This window comes from Sturnus vulgaris, chromosome 3, assembly GCF_052056855.1.
Source record: "Sturnus vulgaris isolate bStuVul1 chromosome 3, bStuVul1.hap1, whole genome shotgun sequence".
Lineage (NCBI taxonomy): Eukaryota > Metazoa > Chordata > Aves > Passeriformes > Sturnidae > Sturnus > Sturnus vulgaris.
Window position 1 is genome coordinate 55,007,478 of NC_142245.1, and position 20,095 is coordinate 55,027,572.

At 38.6% G+C, this 20,095-nt stretch overlaps 1 long non-coding RNA gene across 1 annotated transcript; it reads left to right on the forward strand.

Annotated features, from left to right (window-relative positions):
* Positions 1-9,578: 9,578 nt before the first annotated feature.
* LOC148224345 (uncharacterized) lies at positions 9,579-12,897 on the forward strand. Its single transcript, XR_015802865.1, has 2 exons — positions 9,579-9,645; positions 10,508-12,897. It is a non-coding gene; the product is annotated as an uncharacterized LOC148224345 (long non-coding RNA).
* Positions 12,898-20,095: the final 7,198 nt, after the last annotated feature.

Here is a 20,095-nt window from a genome sequence, read left to right on the forward strand (position 1 = left end):
CCCACTGGCAAAAAAATCTCAGGGGCTTTTGCTGTGATTTTTGTCACCTACGGCATCTGCTGACTTAAACCAGTTCCTATGAGCTCATTGTTTTAGAAAATTCAGGTCACCTAACAGGCACGCAGAACGGAGTAGCCTTCAATATTTAGGCTGTCAGTCAAACCTCTCCAGAGAGTTACATGCCTGAAATGCAATTAAGGATGAAGAGCTGAATCAACACTGTGAGAATCTGGGCTGGTGGTTGTGGAATTTCTAGATGTTTCAAACCTGATAGGCCAGAAAACAATCCCATCTGGGCAAATGGCCTATTTTAGCAATTGGGATTAGGCTGACAGAAGTTTTCTGTAATTTGTCTATTTCTTTCATAGTGTGGACATATTGTTAAATTAGTTAATGGGAAGAAAAAATGTTCAACAGCTAATGTGATCTTTTATATGGCATGCCATCTGTGTATTGTGTGCTGAATGTCACTGGCTGTGGGAGAGAGGAAATCATAAAGAATTTCAGCCTTGTCTTCTTTACTGTCATTATCTTGGGCAAGTATGATAAATAATCATATTTATGTTCTGGAGCATATACAGTTTAAATCAACCTATTAACCAGGAAGACATTCTTCACAGACTTTGAAAGGCACAAAAAAGACATCATCTCATCATAAGCAATCCATTTCATGGGTGCTGAGCACTAAAAACTTAGAATAGAGTGAACATGATAAGTTATTTTTCCTTTCACATTTAAATAAAGCTATTTGCAGAGATTTTATTCAGGCATATTTGGGGGCTTATCCTGAGATTCTGGAAGGGAACAAATCAGATTTTGTAGTCTGTTGCACAGATAGTTTAAGAAATTTTTAATCCTCTATGTCTCATAATCATCGATTTTATTTAATTGGACACATGTTTCTATGAAAGACTTTTTGCTATTAATTGGAGCTTCAAGAGAATCAGTTCAGTTATTCATCAGCCTGACAACTGTGGATCCTGCTCTCCTTCCAACCTGAGGTGTTACTGTGATGATCAGCAGAGCAGGGAAGAGGCAGCTGACAATGAGTGTTTGGGTGTGGGTGCAGTTCTTGCCCTATGGCTGCTGGCCCTCGCTCTGGCTCACCTGTGCTCTGCTGGCACAGAGGCACAACAAGGCTGTCCTGTCCCGAGGAGGTGCTGCACTCACTCACTCACTCACTCACTCACTCACTCACTCACTCACTCACTCACTCACTCACTCCAGAGTTTGAGCAGTCAGTGCCAGTTGCTGTGCAGTACAGCCCACTCAGCCACAGGAAGGTTTTCCAGACCAAAAGCTCTGTTGCCATATGTAAGGTTTAGGAACGTGCAGGGACAGCATCTGCCTCATTAGCTCCTGCTGAAGCTGTTGCAGTGAATGTAAATAACACAATAGTTATCACACTGGAGAGAAAGGAAAAACCTGAGGAGCTGCCTGACAATGTTGTGGTCAAGCTATTCACTTGAGAAAGGAAAGGGTGAAGTTCAAGAATATCTAACATAAAGGGGGAGCAGTTTTGACTGTGGAGAGGGGTGCCTCCTGTGTCAGATATGCCCCAGGATAGCCTCCTGGGATGTACAGACCTATTTCAAATTTAATGCTTTCTGCTTTGCTCTTCCTTAAAAAAAAAAACAAAAAACAAAAACCAACTCAGAATGGGAACATTTGCTTTCATGGTTGGTTGGATTTTTCCAGTACAGAAACATTTTCTGTATCCTTCCCTAGAAGAAACATTTTCACCACAAGACTGAACTTACTTTTATTGTGCACCACTGGACTTGATTTGCATTCGTCTTTTCTGTAAGGCCTCTGGAGTCCTTGCAAGCGATAGCAACTGATTAAACTCTATAACTGATTCCTATCCTTCCCCTTAGCTGTTGGACTATGACTTAAAATTGATAAAATGTACTGGACAGGTTATTGTTCTCTACTCTGCCTGGCTACGCAGCTTATTTATTATTTGGTACGATTTATCTCAAGAGTACTGTGGAGATGATTTGCAGAAAGTCTGGGATTCACTCATATATCTGGGTCTGGTTCATTGCTTTCATACTCTGTTGTTCTACAGAGACATATGTAGATCCATACCAGCTCTTTATTACTTTTCCTTCTCCTTTCATTTAGGTCCTTTTTTTTCTTTGAAAGTAATGAAGGAAAAAAAGACAAGTGGTTTTAGATGTGTGGATTTTAGATGCTCACAGTAAGAGCTTTATTGATAATAGATAAAAAGACAATACTGGCAAGTACTTATTTTGCAGGTCTTTAGAGGAGCAGGATTTTCAGATTGGGCACACAGGGTTATCTACCTTTTAAAAAAATTGCCTCGCTACATTATGCATTTGTATTTGTAATGTCTTTGTATGTCCTGTGGGACCATAGTGTGGTTATAGAAATATGGGTCACAAGTTTATTTTTTATGTCATTTATTAGAACACACTATGAATTTAAGAAAATTTACTGCAGCGATCGTGTTGAAAATCAAGCTCACATCATGGGAACGACTTACTAGATGCCAAAGACTAATCTGATATCAAGGTACATAGCAGTCAAAAACTGCTTTGCAGGCAGTGCTTTTCAATTAATGTACTGGATTTCTATTCCCAATTCCTGTAGATGTCTGCAGAAGCATATTTCAAAATTCTCCATGTTAAAACATTTAAGTGAAAAATAAAGTGCACCTTAAAAACTGTACCACAAATTGTATAATAAATTCATCTGAATTTTTAGGCCAATTGCTACTGTATATTCACAAATGATAATAACTTTGCCAGCAGGCTGACAAGCCAAAATAGAAACACTTGTTTTGAATTAAGCTGGTTTTTCCCTCTTTGTTGCTAAGTAGCATTTTTTCCCTCCAAAACTTACTGGTCTAGACTCTACTGTCATTAAGAAAGACCAACAAATTTCTGGTTGCCAGCTTTTGCCACCAGATAGGGAATGCTGGAGAAGAGCTTTTTGAGTCCATGTTGGAATCCTGTGGCCCTTGTCTGGCCTGACCTCAAACCAGGTATAACATAGTGGGTTTTGCTAGGGTTTTCTTTTGGGTTTTGAGTTTCTTTAAAGCTGAAACTTCGAAGCTCAAAATCCTCAGAAGGAACAGAAAGAGAAACCTCATGCAAACAAATACCACTGATCTTTACAAAGCTTTGATCTCTTATGTATCTATAGTGCCTTTCATCATGAAGAAGCCCAGTAAGATTTATAAACTGCCTTCAAAGGGAAATATCTTATCCTCTGTACCACAATGTGCACACCACTGAAAACCAGTCTTCAGAGCAGATGACCTATACCTGTGACAACGTGCACACCTGGAGCATGATGCATATTAACCAGCAGTAGGGCAATAATTAGCAAATACAGAGGAAAAACATTATTTAGCAGGATCTGAAATGCCAGAGAAAACAGTAGAGACCTCACATTTTAATGCCATATTTATCTTAACAGAACAGACTTTGTGAAACATTTGAAACTCCTGGGTGCAACAACCCCTACTGCTGGGCATGGCTCAGCAAGTGTTCTCGTTGCACCTGTCAGCAGGTTATGCCAACCCATCTTCAGCACAGGGGCTTCTGTATCTCCCCTCAGCATGCACTGGTACCCCACAAGACTTTTGCACAGAAAATTTTACAGGCACATTTCTACTCTCTCTCCACATCTCTCTTGAAAGTCCTGGCCTTAGGGAAACCAGCTGAAACAGCTCTTCTCCCTCCTTTCCATTAGCCAGACTCTTTGATTAACTGAGCCTCTGACTGTCTGAAAATTGCAGGCACCCTTGAAGACTTTCAGGTAATTGCAGTGTCTACTGCGTTTCAAAGCTAAGGCTTAGGTTACTAAGCCATCTCTGTAATGTCTGATCAATGGAGTGATCAATTAGGAATGGGAAAATGAGCTACGGTGCAGCAAGTGGAATGGCTAATGACCTATCATGGAGAAGTCTTTTAATCTCTGGGTCCCGTGACTGCATACTAACCTGCTCCCCCACAAAGCTGGCAGGGTCCTGGAAAGTTGAAAATTACCATAAAAAAGAGAACAAATGGGGACTGGGTAAAAATCAATTAAAACTAGTGGTATTGTAAGGAGCTAGAGTGGGCTCAGGAAAAATTCTAAGGGTTTGTTTAATGGATATGTGAGCTTGTTTGCCCTAGTAACTGTGTCTCTGTTTGATATGTATGAGGCTCTGAATATTTCATAACAGTGATGGCTGTGTTCACTTAAAGGCAGCTGCTTAAAAAAAATTAAAATTCCAGAAAACACTTTGTCTTTCAACTGAGCATTATGTAATGTTTCAGGCTTGATACCCATTTTCTTTGAAGGCTTTTCCTACTGATAACATCAGAAGTGTCACCCAGGAAAGATGTTTCATCTGAAAAAAAAAAAAAGATTGTTGGGTCTTAAAGGTTTTGTTTTGTTTTCTTTTTTTATTCCACTGACAGATAATGAGTGTTAATGCTTCATCTGAAACAAAAAAATGATAGCTGAATTGGAAGAGTGCTAGAGAGGAGGGCACTGGGGAACACATTTGTGAGCCATCACACAAATTCTCTGAGAAGCCCAGGCAGAAATTCAGAACATCACATCTTAACAGAACATAATGTATACTCCAGAAAGACTAGAGATAATGTATCCTAATGTATTCAATATTTGCCTTTGATGTAAGCTTAAGCATTATTCCATATGTTTTACTCCATCACTATATTAATTTTCGTTGGAAATCATCACACATTAATTATCAAATATGACTAAGCTCCAGCTCACTCATTTTCCTAGGTTAATTGATGTCTGCTGTGAGACAGTTACACTGCAGAATTTTGTTTATAATAGCTGTGGCTAACATGTTAACAGTGACTCTGCCAGATTTGCCAACCATCAGGCAGAAATGCAGCTCAGCTGTCCAGGGTGGAGGCTGTATAGGAAGGGAAAGACCCGAGCCTCAGCAAAGGTTTTGCAGATGCATGCACGGGGTCTTCTTTGAAACAAAACAGAATAAATTAAAAAATTTTACAGGGAAGGAATCAACTCATTTGGACCAAAGATTTTATATATTGCATAGCAATTATCTCAAGCAAATGCTTGAATAAAGAAGGCAGAAATGTATTTAATTTTTTTCCCAATATTGCAGACCACTCCCTGACCTAATGCTTTACTTTGTTTTGAAGAGCTTTTATGTGAATTTTCAAGAACATTTTAAATAATAGATGTGCCATAATTACAGCCCGTGTTTCTTATGAGAGGGGGTTTTACTATTCAGATCTTGTCATTTTAAGATCAAAAGATTTCTATTTCAGAAGTCTTTTCCTTGCTGAGCTCTAGACAGACAGACTAGTTCGTGAGTTGCCAGATCTTTAGCACTTGTAAGCTCTATTGCCATTAAACTAAAGAAATGTTCCTGAAAAATCCTTTATTACACAAGCAGCTTATTGCAGTATTGCCCACGCTTCTTTAATAGAGAAGCTGACATTCTCTTTGAAATAATCTAGGGACTATCTTGTGTAAGTGGAACCAGAGTGTTTTATCATCTAAAGAAAACTATTAAAAATTTTGAACTAACAGTAGAATTTCGTGGGTTTTTTCCTGTTTGCTTACTTAATCATGTATGTGTGTAGTTTTTTTATAGTGTCCTGTTGGTCACCAGAGATCCCTGAGATAATTGGCAAGAATATGTCTCTATAGTCAGGGAAACAAAGGGGAAAATAATACCGAAGGTTTTCTGCAGTTGTTCTTTGCTTATTCATCATCATAAACTAACATATAACCTTCTATCACAAGCTAAAGGTTCATAAATCTAGACTCTGTTGTATGAAAAACAACTCCTCCAGTCTGTTCCATTGTCTGTACCTACAGGTGGGGGAGGCAGAAGTGAGGAGGGAGTGTGTACACAGCTTGTATTTGGCTCTTCAAATCCAAGGCTAAATGACAAAAGCAGTCTGAGTGCAATAATGGTAAAAATCACATAAACTGCAAAAACTTCAGCCCAAATATTTTCAAGGGCAAAAATCTCTCAAGAATGATGAGCTTTTTCCTACTATGTGTCATTTCAAATGTTGTTAAGAAAACAGATTGTTTCTAGGTTTAGACTCTGACAAAAGAGAAGGTTTGGGCTAGAGTAGGGATGTATTTGTTCTACTTATGACCTGTCTCTAGTGATGTGCCAACCTTGAACATTTGCTTATTCCTATTACAACTGCTTCTAGCTTCACTTGAGGCTTTAATGGGACATTTATTTGAGAGAATACTGTTGCATGAAAAAATAGCCTGTAAGTCTCTTTTTCCTGAAGCCGCGTCCTTTGCCATGCCCTCAGCTCAGCTAGCAGTATCAAGCTGAGTGACAGTTCAAGCTGAAAGATAATTTCTCCCAAAAGGATTATTTCCCAGCTGCTCTGGCTCCCTGACCTAGTGCATCACAATTCCTCAGCTTGGGCTGACACAGTGTACAAGGTAGAAGATGGGGACCAGTTTGGGGCAAGCAAGCCATGATCTTGGTGAAGATAGATCTGTGACCTTTTATTGTAAAAATCATGACCTCAACAAACAGGAAAACTCATTACAGTTACTTTCATATCAAGCTAAATTCTTCAGGGTTTTATCACTTTTTACCAAAACTTCTGCAGTCAGTGGAATCTCACCACAACACAGGCAAAGCTTGAACCAGTGAAATATGAAACTTTAGAGGAAGGGTAAATGATAAGAAAAGGAGAAAGGTATGAGAATGGCAGAGATACAATAATTATTTTTTAGAAAATGTTGAAGAATAAATCTGACCAAAATATTATGTAATGAACACCAGAATCTATTCTTGTAAGACAATGTTTGGAATCAACTCCTACTTTTTTTTTATTGTCCTACTGGCCATCTGCTAGCATTATTCTACTTTCCATTTAAAAAGCCATCTCATCTTTAGCAGATGTTCAGTTTGTCTACATGTACGTTTTCTAATTCCTCTCAACTATACTAATGGTCTTTGTACTCTCAGAACTACAAGTGTTCTTATATTGCCTCCACAGTCACTGTAACATCCTCTTATAATTTGAATAGAAATCTTCTATTAACATCTCCCTTCTTTGAGGAAATAGCATTCAAATGCCTTCACAAAATAGCCTTTGCAGTTATCCCTAATGCTCAGTAGCTGTAAACTCCAAAGTTCCTATTCATTCTGAAATATAAAATTGAGAGCCTTAACTATCTCTTCTATAGCTCTGAGTTGTCACAAAAAGAAATGATTGTCTGTTCACAAGGTAGTGAAGATTTCTGTGCAGAATATCTGTCTGGTACTACTTGCACTTGGACTGAAATAGAGTTTTTCCACTATTTCGCATCCCATATAGAAGTCAATGTGTGTGGTTAATAGCAAAACAGGTAAGGGAAATATTATACAAGGCCATTTTGTGTCCTTCCAGCCAAATTAACATGAGAGATGTTTGGTAGGCAGAGGTACAAAAGGTCAAACATTTGTATGGCATATGTTGCAGTGCAACTTCCTGACATTCATTAGTTTTTCATGTTCTAGAAGAGTCATGTACCTGTCTTCTTTAATACATCTGTTAGCATTTTCTCTTCCCCATTTCTAAATTCACTCTTATTTTATGAAATAGTTGTACACTTCGGCTTTGTACCTGTGACTGGTAGAAGAAATCAGGGTAGAAGCAGCTGAGGATGGAAGAAAGGGATGTTTGCAGTGGGTGAGGAATGTGGACTAAATGTAAAATGAAAATTCTTAGCAGGGCAGCAGGTGAATGTGAAAGATGATGAGACTAGGGACACTGAATACTCACTGACATACTAAAAGGAAAGGTGTGCAAAGGTTACTATTTCATACCAAGCTGCCTGAAACTGATATGTTTGATAGAACAGCTACACGAGTGGGAGTCAATTATTAGGTGGTACTGCAGATTTCTGCAGTATACTGCCTCCTTGGAAGGAATATTCCTTGGGGTAAATTTGAATCCAGCACCAGAAGCATGGTAGTCTTCCATCATTGCTGACTAACAATTAAGTTTCCTTTAAAACAGCTTGCTTCCAGCCATCTGGAGCTCTTAGCTTCCTTATCTTTGCTTTGTGCTTCTGCTTTCCCAAACAGACTTCGTTTTGATTGTCTCAGTAGCTAAAATAGCACAGCCTAAAACATAGTTGGCATATACAAGCTCTCTCTGCCCCCTTACTTGCTAGAGGGTTTCAGCCTTCCTACTTGTTTCTGGATCTGTTTTTATCTCCACTGTCACTTCCAGCAGGGGCATGGGGGTGGTGTGCAACCTGTGCAGAGCTGGGCTGAACACACTAAGAGAAGTGATGAGGAGAGCAGTTTTAGCCATGAATATCCTAATGAAACTCCTGTGCTGACCTTATACACTTCTGATTAAGCAAATATGCAAATGCAAAGCAGTTCAGAACAGAATTAGCATTCAAAGGTTTTTAAAAAGCTACTGTGGCTACATGCAGAGTGACCTTTAGGCCTGCTCAAATCTGCCAGAATGCAGATGAGGAAAAAGAAAGACATTATAAATACAGAAGAACTTGCAGCTACCATAAAATGTGCCACGGGAGGAAAATAATATCCAGATCAAGGTTTTATAGCTGATCTGGTTACGGGGCAAGAGATTATTCTGCATCATACATGGGGATGTTTCTTCCAGCACCTTCCAAAACCAAAGTTAGCTCCACAGTTAGTTTGATCATAATCCTGCAGGTTTAATACTTTAAAAAAAAGGAAAGCTGATAAATAAGGAACCAAATCTGTGTCCCAACAGTGCTGTAAAAATCCAGGGAGGAACAGGAAATTCAGGGCAAGTAGGAGACATACCTCAAGGTAACAGGAAGGTCAACACCCAGGAATCTGCTGTTTCCACCAGTTGCTGATAAGAGGGGAACATTAGGAGCAAAACTTTCAATTTCCTTTAATTAAAGAAAACTTGTGTAACGAGAAGACACTCCATTATCACTGTCAGGTGCTGTGCTGGATATAGCATAGTTCAAAACTACAGCCTGGGCTGTGATGTTAAGATTGGGTATCCAGATCCACAGGTGCCTGAAGGTTTTTCTAAGCTTGTGCTTCTAAGAGGAGGGAAAACCAATGGAAATAAGTGGTTAAAAAATATTGGCCATTTACTGTGAACTGCTCCCTCTACAAATACACACTTCATTTCTAGGGACACAGCGCTGGAAGAGGTTCTCAAGATTCTTAGTGCAAAGACCATGTTATATTCTTCATAAATTGATGGGATATAGTTGCTGCTGTTCTGACTAAACCCACTGAAAATCTGTTCCAGAATGAGTTTCCCTTGTAACTGAGAAATTCTTTCTGATTTTTCAGGCTAAATATGTTCATAGCTACCTTTCACTCTTTTTTTTTTTTTTTTTTTTCCAGAAAGCAGTCCTTGTTTAATTGCTTCCTAAGGCCTGTGTATCAATATCTTTATTTTCTTGTTCTTGGAAAACTTCTTGAAAAACTATATCAAACAATTAAACTGGAGGATACTGTAAACCATATAAGATCCTCTACTGGTATAAACTGGTTTAACTTTCATGCTAATGTGTATGGCCTAGGAATTTAAAAGAAACTTTTCATGTGGTTTTTTTTTCAGGTTATACAAGATAAAAAATATCTGTGCTAGAACACTATGAATACATCCATAGCAACCACACTTTCGGGTAATATATTTGTCATTTTTTTCTAAGAATTCTTTTAAAAGAAAAACTGAACACTGAAAGAAATTAACAAGTAAAAAGTTTCCCTACTGTGATCTCTTGGTCATATTCTATCTCTAGATCTTAATGTAGCATGTCTATTTCTGATAATTTTTGCAACAATCAACTTCTTGATTTGGGAGATATTGTCAAATATATTTGTTTGCCCAGTGCATACTTGAGGTTCCAGAATGTCTTTATGCAGATGGCAGCAAAACATTATAATACATTGCTTTATTTCCTCGTTTCTTGGAGATAAACAACAAAAATCAACATTTGCCACAGCCCAAATTACTATAAAATGTTCACAATAATTTGAGTTACAGCTGAAAGGTATAAACTTGTTTTATACCTTAGAAACAATCACTTAGAGTTTTTGAATCTACTGATCCTTTGCATGAGATGATTATTTTGGAAAGGTTCAAGAACTTGTTTTTCAATAATTTTCTAAATCGACAGTAAACAAAAATTTTGTTAAAGATAACAAGAACCCTTAAAACCAATATAATGAAACTATACGGGGAAAGTAGCAACAAATCTGTTTCTAAAGAGGATAGAACACATTTCTTCTGTGTTTTAAACCCCATCAAGCTGTATTTAGAACTCAAATATTAAGAAAGCTCCATATTTTATGCCGGTTTAAAATGACAGGCTTCATATGGGCTCTGCAGCAAACACTAAAATAGCGCAGGCTGGTTCAAAATCAGATCTGAGTCCCCTGAGAAAGCTGTTCTGTTCTTACCACAAAATGTGAAACTGAATTTTGTACCTTTACATGTAATAACTCTTCATACAGTAAATATCCTGCTTTATTTCTGCCCAATAGGAGGACTACATCTTGCAGCACGAGGATAACTATGGCTGATTATCCTATGAGACCTTCTGTTTATGCAGTCTGCAAACCAGAATCAAATGTTCCTTTATGAAAACAGCCTAACACTTTAAGAAAGAAAAAAACCAAATCAACAAAGCTTTATGAGGCATAATTGGGATCAAAGAAATTACTGTAATTCTGAGATACATTCTACAAGTTTTTAAACTATCCTTTAGTATTCTGTACTAAAGGCATGATTATACATTAAATTATAGCAGATGGCATCATGTAGAAGTATCATTTGTTAATATATTCTGCTGGGCTTAGCCATCAAGGTAGTACAAATTGGCATAAATTACACTTTATTTTGGCTTTTTGGCATGTTGATTGCATTGCATTACGTTATTTCACAGCTCTATTCTTACCCTCTAAACTATGGCTAAAAAGTCGTCTTGTATAAACTAAATTCAGAAAGAGTGAAATCTTTGAACATCAGGACTACAAACCCCAGTGGCTGGCCCTAATCTTACAGACAAGTCCAGTCAGCTCGCTCTCCTCCCGAGCTAGACAGTCACCCTGAAAAGGACAGGTTGCCAAGAAGACAGACAAAGAGAGGGGACAGATTTCAGAGAAAAAAATGAAAGCTAGAACTGGAATTAGACCCAAGCAGATCGTATCCATGCAAGCAAAGAAAGACAGAGGGAAGTGAGGGTTTGGACCAGCTTCTTAGGCGGGTTCAGGGCTGAGATGAAGGTAAGAAGGGCTCTGTGCAGCATCACTGTCACGCATTAGGAGGGGCAATTGTGCCTTGCTTTGCTCTTAGAGCCTTGCAGAGAAGCCAGGGATACCTCTCAGATGTCATATTTTCCAGGGGGAGGGCAACCAGGAAAACACTGCAGCTGGTATTTAGAGCAAGCCAGCCTGTAAATCAGGACAGCAACCTGATTTTGCCTGTGTCTCCTCCGGTGAGGCTGGGACGAGTCACCCGAGGATTAACGCCGGAGAAAGCGGAGCTGCAGCGCTGCAGTGTTCCAGCAGAGAGCAGCATCCGTATGTGGAAAAATGCTGCTCCCTCTTACAGCGCCCGGGAACATCGCCCTTTTCCCCTCTCCATAGTTCATAGGTAAATGAACTTATCACCCGAAAATCAACGCTTAATAAAACATAGAACGGTATGATATTAAAAACGTTAAGTCAAGACTTAAGTTTACATTTTAAAAATAAAATTGTCAGCAATGAAATAATTCAGGTTCCAGAAGCAAAGCTGAACTCTCTCCATGTCTTATATTCTGCATGTTTTACCACACAGACAGTATTATAACATAGATCACTGTGATGATTAAATATAGATAGTTTAGGAATGGATAAATCATTCAATCCCAATCAGGGAGTAGAACCTCAGTTCAGAAGGTGTTGAATGCAGAATCACAGAATATTCTGATTTAGAAGGGACCCTCAAGGATCATTGAGTCCAAATGGCCCATGCAGGGATCAAACCCACGACCTTGGTGTTATTGGCATCATGGTCAGACCAATGGAGCTAATCCCAGTGTGTGTGTGCGTGTGTGTGTGTAAATAAAATCAACAAGTTCCAGCAGACACACACCTGACACACCTGAGCAGCTCTGTTAAGCACTTCTAGGCTCTCGAGTTTTAAAACTTGGGGTGAAAAATCAGTCTGCCCATGCAAAAGCAGCTAAATTACTGGTTCTTGGAGCCACTTATCATAATTTTTAAAAATTAATTGTAATTGTATTTTTTTTAAGTGTAATCTTTTACACTTTTTTTAATCATTGCAGATTCATTGTCTCAGTAAACTATTTTTCTTGCATTAATATAAGATACTGGAGAAAATTTGAGAGGCTGAGCCACACTCGGGCTGCTCTGCTTATCTGTGCTATCCCTTCCTTCTAGCTGCCCCTTTGTCTGAATTTATGTCTTTACAACATGATACTGCTTTGCTTCATGAGCAGGGTGGTGTGATTCACTATAAAGATGCTGTGAGACCAGCAAGTGGTTTGGATGCTCCGATCACTATTCAGAGGTAATTAATCTACAAGGCTGCTACCCTTTCCCAAAAAGATGACAACTGTGATTAGGAGAACAAGAGTGAGCTTGGGAAGTGATGCTACATAAAAACAGAAGTTCAAGAGACTGCTGGAAGCAGCAACCATGTTTTAAGATGTTGAATTAACCTCTGAACCAGGGACTATGGGAGCCACACCTGCTCTTCATAGATGTCATTCATGGTAATGAGTAGAAAATGGCTGAGCAGAAAACAAATTTGTGATTTTTGTATATGGCTTGTGTGACACTGACTGTTAGACTGATACTGTGGGCTTTGCCATGCTGAGAAATGACAAATCATGTAACATGGAAATGAGAATATGGCTTAAGACATATTTCTACTCTGTGTCTTTTTGACAAAAAATATATTGACATGAAAACTCTCAAAAATTAAATTACCTGTGCAGGCAACCCTTCAGCATTCAGAAGAATAAAGATCTACACACTTCTATTTTATTTACAAATCTTTCTCTGAGATGAGAGAAAAAACCCAAACCAATCAAACATAAGCAAATAAACAAATAGAAAAACCCAAAACCACAACCCCATAAAAAACAAAAACAAAGAAACCCTCAACCCTCCACAAAAACAAATTAAATTCCCCACAAATCAAAACAAAACAACAGTAATGCCCACCAAATTAATTCTGTTGAAAAACAAGGGTTTAACAGTAAACCAGTGATACTTTCTTCATAGTCCTGCAATTCTGAGTTGATGTGACAAAAATACAGTTGATTTTAATGTGAAGAGATTTGTACAAGCTTTGAAAAGTCAGACTTGGACGATGTATAGAAAAGAGAAAATTGTAAGTTAATTGTAAGAAAAGAGAACAGATGTTAGAGAAGGATAGGCAACAAAAACCTGTAGAAAGAAAATGAAAGAATAAAGCAGAGTACTAAAAAGCAGAGAGAAAAAAGGGAAGGAATAAAAAAAGAGATGAATTTTGACTTTCTACATTGTGAAATATAGACATTTATCATAAATACTTATATCTATCTATGTAACTAAAAAAACCCCACATCCATTTCATTGCATTTTTGAGTTGAAAATGATTATGGTTTAAGTGCATAGTATTTGCAATCTAACGTTCAAAGTAATTTTAAATCCCCCAGGAATGATAAAAGTAAAACACTGCCTATTTGCTTTTTTCATACCTCGAGGCTCCCTCCGTGTACCTTACTTTTCCTTTTTTTACAAAAACTCCAGTTAAAAAAACAGAAAATTTGTCATGTCAAATGTCAGATTTTTCAAAGTTGCTCCTGCTTTTAATGTCACAGAAAAGCATACCTCCAAGTGCTCATCTGACTTGGTCCATTAAAAATTATAATTGAAATTGGCTTCACCAAAATACCTGTGTGATCCAACATGACCTTCCTTTTTCCTCCTTCTGCATTTCAAAGTCTTTCTCCAGACCTTCCAGCTGCCCCAGTGACTCCATCCCTCACTGACACTTGTCTTCCTTCTCATCTACTCTCACCCTGGGTAAGACTGGCTACACATCCCAACTGCAGAAAACTCCACAGATGTTTGACAAGCTTGCCATGTGGAAGGCGTATCCAAATTTTTGCTAGGTAGGGGATAATTTTGAGAGGCCAAATCCTTTAAAAGAGGCAGAAACAACATAGTGAAAAACAAAATAGAGACACTTCAGTATACATGCAGAAAAATCTACACCAGCAGAAAAGGAGAGAAAAAGAAAGGAACTCATGTGATCAACCTACTTGTCATTCTTAGCAGAATACTTTGCAAGAAATACTGGATGTTGTGCTGCCCACAGAGGCTCCATACCCTGTGAAGGACATGGTCTTATTGATATCTTGTTTTTACTTTCACCTCAGTAATGGCAGAGATTGTATCAGAAAGTTTTAAAAGCAAAATAGAGGTTAGATCCATTTTCGATACTCTAAATTAAAAGAATAAATGAATCACCCAACTGTAGTTAATGGGCAATTAACATAATTCTGGTCCGGTGTAGCTGAAAGATAATGAAAAAGCTGATTGCAAATGAACCAGCAGTAATGTGGGAGGTCATAATAGTCCCATAACTCTGAATGAGAAACCAATTTCTCCTCTAACACTTGGTGCTTTGATTGGTGAAGGGCTTTATCATACTATGAAATTTACCCGTGATAGTATGAGACGTTAAAAAAAAGGTTCTGCTGTGTAAATGGTGGATGGCTGACAGAACAGGTACCCCGAGCTGCTGCATGAGCCTGTAGTAGCTATCATAAACTAGAGGGTAATTAGAAGTGCAGTGGTGAATAGAGAGGAGAGGAGCATATATCTGAGTAATGAGCTCACAACTGTACTACAGCAGGGCAACAACCCACCAGGGGAAATGCAGCAGGGCATCAGACTCTGCTCCAGCCTGGAGACTGGATGTGCTGATGCCCTCTAACTCGGCCCACCTCCTGCATATAGTGTAATATCTTCTTTGTGCTCAATTTGTTCTTACTTAAAGAAGGGGTAATGGGGTGGGATGAATTCCACCCACAATGCTTCTCTCCACTTACCATCTATGTCCTGATCCTATTAAAACTTAAGATCTTGTTCAGCAAACTGTCATCAGATAAAGTAAATTACATTTAATGCCAGTGGTAATGCTCTCAAAATCAAGAGAACCATTGTGTCTAAGGCAAAGACCGTCTCTTTTCCTAGAATTTTAAGTAAATCTATATTTAGCCCCTTTGTGGCTTTTGAGGGGGGAAAAAAGGTAATCATGTTAGAACACTGTAATGGTAAATGAATCTATGTCCTAGCAGCAGATGGCACATTAATAGAGTACAGACACATGCACACACAAAAAAAATAACCCTTAAAAATGTATTTTTTCCTTGGTATTTTTCATCACTGTTTCCTCTGTCTTTTCTACCAAGCAGAATAAAATGATGGTAGATTTAACAGAGAGGACTTATTCCTAGTGCTATATTTATATCATGACAAATCAATAGGTTATTGCTGCATTATGCAAAATAGAAAAAGTAAATAGATAAAGTGACAGTACTTAACACTCATAAATATTTAGCATAACATTTTAGGTGCATGGATTACAAACGACCTTTTTGGGGAGAATTTTACATCACCTTTCTCAACCCTGTGCTGTTGCTAACGTGAGTGACAGAAGTCACTAAGGCATTTGAGATGACTGGGTCTTCTTGCTGTGTAGAGATGACACAGGAGCACCCATGCAGATGCCTCCAAGCAGTGAGTGCTGCAGTCTCTTCACACTGAGTGGAACACCTGTCTTTGTGGTGTCCATCAAATAGCACAGAGGACTGGGTTCAGCATGGAAAAAACACATATGCCAGGGAAAGTATTACTACTGTCTAGCCATCAAAAAAACCACTTCCCAGATGGTGTTCCAAGAAACACTTGTTGGAATAATTCTGAAGATATCATATTTGCCAGCTTATAAAATTATTAATAGCCTAAGAAAGAAGAGGTAATAACTTTGACAAACTTGCGAAAGTCAACATGGCTTTTATAATGGACTTCTCGTCTCATCTTCCAAATTTACTAGAATTCTCTGAAGAGATCAATGTATATGGATGGTGTTAGTTCACTTGGCATAATTTACTTGGATTTCCAAAGGTCTCCTAAAAAATCCTTCATATAAAGTTTATAAGAAAGCTGAGCTGTGATGGGATAAAGGGAAAGTCCCTACATGTATAAGAAACCGTTTAATGGAGAGAAAACAGAGAAAAAGGGAATGAATAATTTTTGCAGTGGAGTGTGTTTCACCCTTGCAGTTCCAGTGGGATCTGAGCTGGCAACTGGAATAGTCACTGTATTCATAAGTGATTTGGGAAAGTAGGTGAATAGGAAATTCAGGAAGTTTGATGAGCATACAAAGCTGTTCAAGATAGCAAGGGGAAGCAGCGACCAAATAAGCCTACAGAGGAACCTTATGAGTCTGAGTGACTGGGCAATTAAGTGACAAATGAAATTCACTGTAGATAAATGGAAAGCAATGCACGTGGGAAAACCAATTCTAACTCCACATATTAATATGATGGAGTTGATCATTACTATTTAGGAGATAGATCTGGGGTTATGACAGATAGTCCTACGAAAATGTCAACCTGATGCTTAATAGCAGTCACAAAGGCAAGTCAAATGTTAGAAAACATTAGGAAATAAATGAAGAACAAAACAGAGAACATCACTGTGCTGCTACAGAAAACCATCACTCAACCCCACACTGAATAGTGCGTGCTGAATACTGTCAGGTCCCCCTTTTTCAAAAATGATACAAGTAAAAGAGAAAATTTCAGAGAAAAGCAACAAAAATGATCAAAGCGGTAAAAGCAGCCATCATATTAGGGAAAGCCACTCTGCAACTACAACAGGAGCTGCTAGCACACGTTATCCTGGAAAGAAGGATGACCTGCAAGAATATGACAGAAATCTGAGAAAACATGAGCACAAAGAAAAGGATGGATCTTGATCCTTCCCGCATGAAAACCAGGGAACATCAAATGAAGATATTAAGAACCATATTTAAAACAAACACAGTGGTAGAGATGTAAAAATAATTTCCTGATTCTGTGGATGCATAGACTAAAAGGGGAAATCAAGCAAGTAGATTGTCATGTGCTGAGAGTTATGAACACACAGTGACCACATCTATCCAGGATGAACATAGCTGAAATCTGGAAAGCAGCAAGGGCAAGTGTCATACAGAAATAGGTGTTGAGCCTTTGGCCTTACTACTAATGGCTCTTACATTCTTCTAAAATATTGCTGCAGCTGGGATATTCAAAATGCGGTTGATTAACTAAGACGAGGGAATGAATAACACACGTGTTGTACAATTCAGACAAGTGGTAGATATCTGAACTTCCTGTCAATACTCATTAAGTCTAACTAGTCCTGGCAGAAAGCAATGCACACATTACAGACGTAGGCCCTGTAAGAAAATTATATCGTTTCAGATATTTCTTCTTGACTCACATTGACTCAATTTATTTTCTTTGATTACTTATAACAGGACATTTCTTATTCAGGAGGGAGAGACTTTTCCTCTTTCTACTCTCAAATGAATTATGACAGAGATCACCTTATCTAGTGATCTGGGACTATTTGCCAGGATCTCCAATAATCTTCCAGTGTAGTTGCTACCTTAAAGAAATATCTATACTTTGTTCATGACAATGAAATCTGAATTATTTCAGATAATGATGCCAACTGGGAAAGAAGAAAAGGATCTAAATTTGAAAGAAGGCTGGGAAGGCAAGGGGGCTATATAAAAGAGACTTAAATAAATTGCTATAAAGATGGCATCAGCAGATGGAGCTGTTACTTACACTCTTCTAAATTCTTCTCCCTTGCAGGCAAGGACCCTCTCAGTTTTAAGACTTTATATATCACAGTAATTTCTGTGTTCCAGACTACAGAAAGTAGCAGGAGAGTTTGCTCTCTGTCCTACTAGAGCTGCAATTCTGGGAACTGTTTGGTGCTTTTTGGGGACTTCTGAATGAAGACATCACCTGAGCCCTTACTGCTCTTTATTCAGAGACTATTACATGGCAGTGGAAATAAAGTATCCTGTACAAGGACTACACCCTGATTTCACCCTGCCATGATTTGCTCTCCTGCAGGGCTCTGATGCTGAAGGCTGCTTTGGCAGAAAGACAAGCAGTTACAGCTGATCCACACATAACCTTATCGATTGTATCTCTCCTCTCCCAGGCTTTCCAGAACTGTGCTCGGGATGGGAGCCTCTCTGCCATTTTTCTTGCTGTAGATCTGCTTATTCTTCCTGTTATCAGTGCTCCCAATATGCATTATCTCTGTACCTTATCAGCCACAACAAACCCAAAAGAAGAAAAGCTTTCCCTGTAAAATATTTAACTTAAAGCCCCAGTTATCTGATCAAACCTTTAGCTCTGTCCCAGGGAAGAGAACAACCTTCAGTTTATTGCCCATAAAGGAGCCTATTCTTATCAATCAGGGCACCTCAGCACCCTATTCAGTGAAAAGCCATGCTCGGTGGAACTGGCCTGATTGCTGCCTCTGTGGGTTGGTGTGAGGGAGACTGTGTTTAGAGAGGCTATCACAACCTTGGCAAAAATTGCCTCCTCTTCCTTAAATTCTTGCCTGTACCAGACGCTATCACAGGGCTTTAAATTCCACTTTGGAATTCTATTTTTAGAACTCAAGTGGGATTTATATGGTGCTCCGACCTAACACGAGCTCTCTGCACAAGGCTGAATTTAGCCTTGCATGCACTCGCTGCTGAAACTGCTGACTATAATCAACTGAGAAGGGCTTGCTCTACATATGTCTAATAGGCTCCTATGTACCTGAAATGTAGGACTTCCATGATGGCTTTAATTTCACCAAATGCTTGTAACAATAAAGATGACAGATTTTGTTTCTAAGTTCACCTTGCCTTATCAGCAGTGCCTGTACTTCTTTATTGACTGTTACAGAAAAATACCAAACCTTTGTTTTAAGAATAAATGAAATAAGATTCCCAGATTTTTTGCAGGTAAGGAAAAATTGCCTTTTCAGCCTGGTCTATGATCATGCTGTAGTCAGCCCTGTCTCCCTCCAGTTGCATGAATTTTGAACTGTTTGCCAACTTAAACAGATAGATAGAAGAGCACAGGGGAAGAGGTCTCATGGATATTACACTCCTTTGGGCTTCACTAGGTAGAGGAGAGAGAGTAATATGCCAGTGACAGAAATATACTGAACCTGTATTAGACAGTAGAGAAGGCAGACAAGAGCAGACAAAGACATAAATATAATAGAAAATTAGATGCTGTTGATTTGGTTGCTCATGGGTAACATATTAATGTGAGGGAGCAGATACACAGGAGATCAAGACCTATGTGCTCACAGTGTTGTTAATGTTATGTGTTTTGATGTTTGTTGCTTCAGCTTCAGGTGCAAACTGGGAAGCCATAAATGGAGCCCTTTAATATAAAAATATGGATTGAAAAATCAGTCCTGAGTGTCTTGCCCGAATTCAACCAGTAATGGGAACAATTATATATGTTGCTTCAAACTGTCTGGCCCTGACAAATTTCTGTTCAAAGCCTGGGCTGGGGTAATGAAAAATATTCCCGAGATGGTCTCAATTTCATAACTACACATTAGCTATAAGCAAAAAAAACCCAACAAAACCCCAAAACAAAACACCAAATGAAGCCAAACAACTCACAGTAGTAGAATAAAGCAATGAAGAATGACAAAACAGATGAAGAAATCCACAATGTGTTCGCCTGTGCCTCACAGTAATTAATGCTTTTTGAGATATTAGATAAACTTTTCTTTGTTGTAATAGAAACAGATTTCCCAGATCTCCTATTTCAGCTCTCAAGCTCCACCTTTTCTCAGCTTTGTCTGAAATTAGCCACATTTTCTACCACTTTAATAAACGTGGAATACAATTTGGAAATTATCTGTTTGCATCAGCACTGGCAAAGAACAATAGCTCAAATTTTGAGAGTCAAGGCTTCAATAATAAGGCCTGATTTTCTTCGCAATCAGATGCATACACACGCGTACACACACACACGCACG